The 8,009-nt window shown below is 31.8% G+C and overlaps 1 pseudogene; it reads left to right on the top strand.

Moving 5' to 3' along the window:
* The first annotated feature begins 6,367 nt into the window (after positions 1-6,367).
* LOC111737402 lies at positions 6,368-6,484 on the top strand (annotated as a pseudogene).
* Positions 6,485-8,009: the final 1,525 nt, after the last annotated feature.

Below are 8,009 nucleotides of genomic sequence, written 5' to 3' on the forward strand. Positions count from 1 at the left end.
TGGTTTTCAGGAACCCCTACAATGGTATTTTTCAATACAGAGAGTTGAATATTCCCATTACCCCTTAGATATATCTGTCAAGTCAAATGTTACCTTTTTGACTAATTTAGATGACATTAAGATCCATCATATGTTTCTAATAATTGTTTTCACTTAATTTGAAATTTTAAAAAAATGTATATTTCCATAGTTTCTTCTGGCTCTACGTGCATAGCCTCTGATTTTTAACAGTGCTTTTGAAGTCTAAGTGGAATAGGCAATACACTGTGTTCAACGATATCATTTTGAAACTGTCTGACCGATTATTACATAAAGATGAGCGTTTCACTTAATAAAGCTTTAGAGTAACACAATTTGTTACACCATAATTAAAGATGGACACATCTGTTCCATTTTAATTCAAACTCCTTTGAACATAATTACATAAAGCTGCAAGAACAGAAATTCTCAGTCTTAGAAATTTACTATTAAAAAAAATAATTCTGTCTACAGAAACTACATGGTTGAAGGACAATTTGTAAAATGGAGTCAAATAGATGTCTCTCATTCTGTATCAAAGCAAGAAATAAAGCTAAGACCCCAGATAAAAGTGGTACCCAATGATAGACATAATTAGTTAAGAAAACCCAGGTGAAAGACAATCTGTATAGAAAGTATTAGCATACAATCCCTGTGGGGAGGTATTATCTTTATATATTTTCTTAGCCCATAGATAAATAAAAAAGGAAGGAACAAATACCAAGGATAGTTAATGGGAAAACAACTACATGAGGTATTCAACATTCATGTATTAACATTAAGCATCCTACTAAATTCTCAATTTTTATTTGTATTAACTTCACAGACCTTGCTTGATAAGTAGTATATCCTCTTGATAAGGGCCTAGCCAGTGTATCCAAAATAGTTTTTAAGATTAATAATAATCAGATGCATAAATAAAGAAAGGAGAGGTAAAGGAAACTCTGTGATTTCAGAATGATTCTGAGAATTTAATAACATAAGTTAAATGGCAAGCCAGGCACACAAATATTCCTGAAATGTAGGTTGTTAGTCTGTTTTATTTATGTTGCCATATCCTGAAGATGACTTAATGAGGAGATTCAGTCAGGATTAGCTAAGCGATGAGAACTTGGAGAGAACAGGGTGGCAGTAAAATTTATATAAATATTTGCAGAGACTGGGAAGAGCAGATGCTCCTATAATCCAGACAATGTGTGTGCACTTCATTTTAAAATGAAATAAAAGTTGAAAGCCAAAATATAATTAATCAGAGGAAATGCTTTAATCAACATCTTTCAAATCCTTAAGCACTGCTGAAAGATTAAAGAAACATAAAAGAAATTAAAATGTGATATTCAAAAGGAAACTAGAATTAGTCTATTCCCGACTTTCTCCTTTTATTTCAGATGTGGGATGGAGCATGCAATTAATATACATTTCCAATTGCTGCCAACTAGTGAAGTTTCCTAGGTGTTTAAGGTACTAAATAAATCACCTAAGACTTACTGTATAATTTACAATGTAGTAATGATAGCCCTCTCTTTATTATTAATTTATTATGAGAAATGTGTTTGCTCGACCTTATTTCTTGTAGTTCTAAACAGAGATCTTTCCAATGAAATTGGAGAAAGCAAGTTTAAATGAGTGTCAGTTTTATATTCATAGCTTACCTACAAAGATAAAAAAGAAGTTTGCTATCAAAAAAGAAATTAGTATATCAAATCCATGTAGATCTCCAATATGGATCATATAGACCCAAAACAAATGTGATTAACTTTGAACTCGGTTTGGAGGTTCAGTTATTCTAAACTCAGAATCTCTCTTGCTATTATTTCTGTTGTTTTCTGCCCAAGATTTGATGAGCTGGTTAATATGAACCTATAATTATTACTAAAGCTCAGAGAAGAACAATTTAAACAGAGATTTTAAAACAATGTCTCAAGGAAATAAAAAGCATATGCTTTCATGTCAAGTTCAAAATATATAAACATTTAAAGCTCAAAGCACCACCCTTTCCATAAACAAAGTTTTGTTGGTGACAGGAATTATTTCATATATATTGCCAGAATACTATAAACAGCTTTTAACATAAGATGAGCCCCCTAGAGATAGTTAACAGCTTACTCTTAATCGTAAAAGTACCTTTTAAATAGAACTTGAGCCTACTTATAATTTCTAGCAGAAATAATATTTGTACCTATTAAAATTCTACTACAAATTCTCTAGTGCTTGGAATTAAAAATCATGAAAAGTTAAAAGTATAATCCTGCAAAACATTGCCAAAATTATAATTATTGAAATGCCAGGAATATGTATTTCTTATTATGTGCCCTCCTATAAATAAATCTTAATAATAGGGAAAACTATTTAACCATTGTGAAAGATACATTGTGAAATCTAGACTGGGAAAATTAAAGCAGCTACGTGGCAATTTCTTCTGTGTTCTATCATAGTTATGGTAATTATGGAGGACACATTGCTCTTATTTGCTCCTTATATGTTAGTTGTTTGATATTCTGTTCTAACAAAAGAACAAAATATCAAACAGCTAATATATAACTGAAAAGAAAACATAGTTTTTTATCTCAGTCTCTAGATAGCTTTTGGAATTTGTTTAGCAATTAATGTGCAATGGCCCTATGGTCCCCAAATCACTGACCCTGTGTACTTTATTGTAATGTGAAATTACTATTATTAAAATTGTCTATATTTTATTAGAAAATGATTCTGTAAAGTTGCCCTATTGGATTTATGTATCAATGTCATATTTTATCAAGTGGGATTATGTTGCTTAAATTAGTGACTCTCACATAACACATAATTTGTAACCAAGCCCAGTGACAATGCTTATTGAGTGTATGGCCATTTATATCAACAGACTCACTGGACAGATAAGGTACAAAAACTAGTTATAAGCATGTTCCCTTTTTTCTGTCTCCTTTTTCTCATTTCTTATCAGCACGCTGCAGAGGGATATAGAGTTTAATTCTTGTGGTTGTTAAATATCATTATCATCATCTGCCAAGTTTAGCACTTGTCATAAGGAAATCAGAAAATAAGTTCTGTGAGGGATTCTGAGACTAGGAAATGATACCTGGAGATCTGACTCTCATCTCTGCCATTATGTTGCTTTGTAATCAGTCTTCTGCATGGACCATGTCTATGAGATGAGGAGATTGGTTTGAGGATATGCCACGCAAGGCACTTGTACCCTGGGCATTGTCAGCAGCAAGCCAAGGCATAAATGTAACCATATATAAAAATTGCTCATAAATTGAAAACTGTGCTATCTGAAAAGGTATCCCCTAGCCACATGTGGCTACTTAAATATAAATATAAATAAATTAACAGTAAATAAAATTTAAAATTCCATTTTTCAGTCACACAAGCCAAACTTTAAGTGCTCATAGCTCCATGTAGCTAGGGGCTACCCATAAAAAAAGAAAATTCTTCATAAATGACTATGACATACCCACTAGTTCCTGGAACTGGGGATGATAAACATCAAAATTATCAACCTGATGAGTTATCAACCTGTTTCCAAGAACAAATAAATGTAACAGGGTCATTTATATGCAGTTTCGAGAGTTTTTTAAACTTTGGTTTTCACCTCCTCCTCCCCTCCCCCATTTTTTTGCCTGACCATGAGGTAAGGTGAATGACTCTGCTTCCTCTTTAATAAAAAAGTTCTGAGTATATATATGCTCCTCAATATTAAAGTGTGGCTTAGTGATCATGTAGAACTCTCAAATTATTTACCTACATAATATCGTAGCAAAAAGTTGTTTCAAAGATTGTTTACTATAGCATATCAGTTGCTGATAAAAATAAAAGAAAAAATACACACACTCACTCATACACACATCACATCTTTTCAAATAAAAACTATCAAACAAAACACAAAAAATAACATATTTATGCCAGCATATAGGCAAGCAATCTAAAAACTAAGTTCGATAACTTAGATTTAACAATACCTAATTAATGACTTACATGATTTTATATAATCCTATTTATTAAGAAAGAGAATACAATGAATAAAAATATGTTAATATGTAAGAAATTATAGAGCATCACCATCATTTTCAAATATACCAAAATATATTCATTCAAACAAATAGTACTCAAAGAATTCCTTTTCGGAAAAGTGAATTGCCTTTATATTCTCTGAAATATTCTTATGTAGTGGTCCCCAACATTTTTGGCCCAGGGACCGGTTCTCCTATGAGAACCTAATGCCTGATGATCTGAAGTGGAGCTCAGGTGGTGATGCTAGCACTGGGGGGGGTGCTGCAAATATAGATGAAGCTTCATGCTCACTTGCCTATTGCTCACCTCCTGCTGTGTGTGGCCCAGTTCCTAACAGGCATGGACCAGTACCAGTCTACATCCCCAGGAGCTGGGGACCCCTGTTCTTATGAATAACATTAGTAGTGTCAGATGTTAATATGCTGGGGAACTTTTTTGCTTTTGAAGGTAATTCAAGATCATCTAAAGCCAAATCTGGGTCATAATTACTGATTATAATCAAAGTGCAACTAAAAAATAATAAGCCATTTCTTTTGTGGAAATAATACTCATAAGGTATTATTTATTGAGTGTCCATGAAATATTAAGAGATGTTGAATATTTGACATAATTATTCTAGTCTTTATAATTATTTCCCTGTCTTAAAGTTGAAGAAACCACTGTTCATAAAGGTTGCATAACTCGTCTTATATCACATGGCAAGCACATTGCAGAACAAGGATTCAAATTCAGAAATATCCAGCTAACTCAAATCTGGAATGCTAAAATTAATTCTCAATGAGAAATTCCAAAAATTGTTTTTTTTTTTTTATTTATAATTTTTACTTCCACAACTTCTGTTACAACAATTTACATCATATACCGATTCAGGTCAATATCTAATGTATATTTTGTGATGTGATTTTTTTAAAGGAAAATAAGCTATGAACCCAATTATTCTTCCAAATACATCTTGATTATTTTTAATGTAGAAAATCAATAAATCCTTCAATTAAAATTTAAATGTCTTCAAATAATAGTTTTTTATAATTAAATATTAAATCATTTGATATAGTTTTCATAAATTTAACATGGGTACTGTAACTTTAATGGAAAAGTATATACATGTCCGTATAATTTTGCAATGTGCAAAAATAGGAACAATCATTTGGCTGTACAAATTTTAATACATTTATAAAAGACTAACAAAATTTGATACAAAATATTAAATTTGCTCATCTAGCATAAAAACATTGACTCTAATATATTAGCTTATAAAGTTGGTATATAGCTCTAAAATATAACCAGATTATCTCATATACTGTTCAATAAGACAAAGGCATATATAAATATCATGTACAGTTGAACACTATCAAGTAAGTACATAAACCTAAGGTAAAGCTGTTCAGGTGGCATACTAGACAAAGTGGAATTATTACAGACAGTTTGTATCAATTAAGAAGGTTCAAGCAGTTATTTAAATACTTGAGGCTGTGTATTAGCGTTCAAAGCTCAAGGAAATAACCAAAATGTAATTATATCCAGCTTGGTGATTGGCACTTAAGGTTATAAGAGATTAATAAAGTCCCACAGATCACGAATGAACAAATAGCTTCCCATCAAAGTGCCAGCGATATCTTAGAAGAACAAGATTATAAAGAAGAGATCTTGGTATTTAAGAATGTGCAGTTTTTGAAAAGTAAGATTTGAAATAGCAATTGATATGTGAGAAACAATGCCAGTAAATCAGCATAAAATATACCTTTTGTGAATCTTAGTTAGTTTCTAATAGACAAAAACCACATGCAACTTTTTAAAAAATAGTGAATACTATAAAGCTTGAATTCGGTCTCAGAAGCAGTGTTAACAAGAACATTCCCTCTTAGAGATTTCCTCTCTATAGATTTGTCATAACCTATTTAATCATGCTCCTAAATATTACTTCATGGCAGGCAATTAAGATTCTGGAAATATTCAGAATATACATCTGTATACCCATTTCTTTTGAGACAAAAGAAAATTACCTAGCTGTAATTCTTACTCTCAGTGAATTGTAATTACAGTGACTCTAAATCTTTTGATCTCAAGTGTTTCCACAGTGCACTTGAGATAAATATATATATATATGAATGAGTATACACACACACATATATTACAATGTCCTAACATATTGGTGAATGCACCTCTAATTCTTTAAGTCCAAAGTATATCTAAAAATATCAGCTTTACAATTCAAGATAGGTAGAAAATAGTGAATGGAGACAATTATAATGATGACGCAAAAGATCAAAAAGAAATTTTTTTAAAAATGACTTGAATAGGTCTAAATAAAGTGTCTCTCCACTTAAGAAAACAACCATACTACGGCCATGCTACCCTGAACACGCCCGATCCCATCTGATCTCGGAAGCTAAGCAGGGTCTGGCCTGGTAGTACTTGGATGGGAGATCACCTAGGAAGACTGGTGCTGTAGGTGTAGGGGAAAAAAAAAAAAAAAAAACAAACCATAAATTCTCATCCCCATAACTGGGAGGTATTCAGATTAACATTCCTTTTACCCAAGAATTATATGGTTTATCAATGTTTAAAGATTTACAAAAAGTACTGAATCTAGGCTGAAAATAATTTAACTATGGATGATTCAGAATTCTCTTCAGATTTTTTCCCCGCCCTCAGCATCATCATTAAACATATACGTTATTATCATTGCACAATACTGTAGATGCAGAATGCATAGGAAGTGGAGTTTTCCTGTACACACTATGTTAAAAAAAATCTGTTTTTAGTTTAGTAATGGACACTTATCTCTTAATCATAAAATCAAAGACCAGAGCAAAAGTTTATTCACTGACATTTTTTAAATGTTGGGTTTTCAGGTCAACAAGACTTCAGTATATACCAAAATAATAGCACACACATGTGTGTACATACACATACACACTCATAATCTTAAACAGCACAGAAAGACTTTAACATGCCCTTATATATATAAGCAGACATGAAACCAAGAACTCACCAACACACTCTAGCTGCTGAAAACTTTTTCTCATCACTATGGCTATAGTGACCCCTGGTTCTTCATTTAATTTTCAATGGTGAGGAAATAAATGTCCAGGATCTCCATTATCCCATTGCTTAAATCTTTGATGCCATGAGAACCTCGATGTCCTACCCTCACTGCTGGAAGATGAGGGTGAGGAGTGTGAATAGGAGGCTGTGCTTTCACTCCTGCTTTCAAGCCCACTTCATAATGGAAAATGTGTTCCAGAATCTTGGGTTGGAAATTAGAATATATTTTCTTCCATAGAAATAAAAGTCTGAATAGCTGAAACTTCCCAGGTAATTAGTAATATAATTTAGCTACTTTATAGGATTTTTTGGATTAGCTAGGTTAAACATATACCTCCTATAACATCAATATTAGTAGAAAAATGCATTTGGAGTTTTAAAATAACTTAAAAACCAATTTTTGAAATAAGCACTGTTATAATTTAGGGACCACCCATAAATGAAAAACAAAAAGGAAGAAATCAAAGTTACCACTCTATAAAATCACATAGAATTTTACATAATTTTAGTGAAATTACTTTTCAAATATGTTCCATTGACAAATGACCAAACTGTAAATAGTAAAGTCTGGAGAACAGAGAATTCAAGTCACATATTCATGTGTATGATTTTTTATTCTAATTCAGCCAGCTTTCTTTTTTTTTTTCTATAGACCTGAGAACACTGAACAATCTCTTTTTTTTTAAGCCAAATTGTTACTTTTGTTTTGCTTTTTATTGGCTTATGCTAACTAGCATGTTAACAGAACAATACCTTCTTTTGATTTCACTCTCCACAGTAACTACTACTTTTTTTCTTTCCTCCCTATGCAGAAAAACTTTTTGAAAGGGTTGCATTTACTTATAATTTCCTATTCCTTTTCTCTCATTCTCTCTTAAACTCACACCAATCAAGCTTTAAACCACCATTCTACCAAAACTGTTTCTATCAAG

The sequence above is a fragment of the Pteropus vampyrus genome, unplaced genomic scaffold, assembly GCF_000151845.1.
Source record: "Pteropus vampyrus isolate Shadow unplaced genomic scaffold, Pvam_2.0 Scaffold26, whole genome shotgun sequence".
In the NCBI taxonomy this organism is placed as follows: domain Eukaryota; kingdom Metazoa; phylum Chordata; class Mammalia; order Chiroptera; family Pteropodidae; genus Pteropus; species Pteropus vampyrus.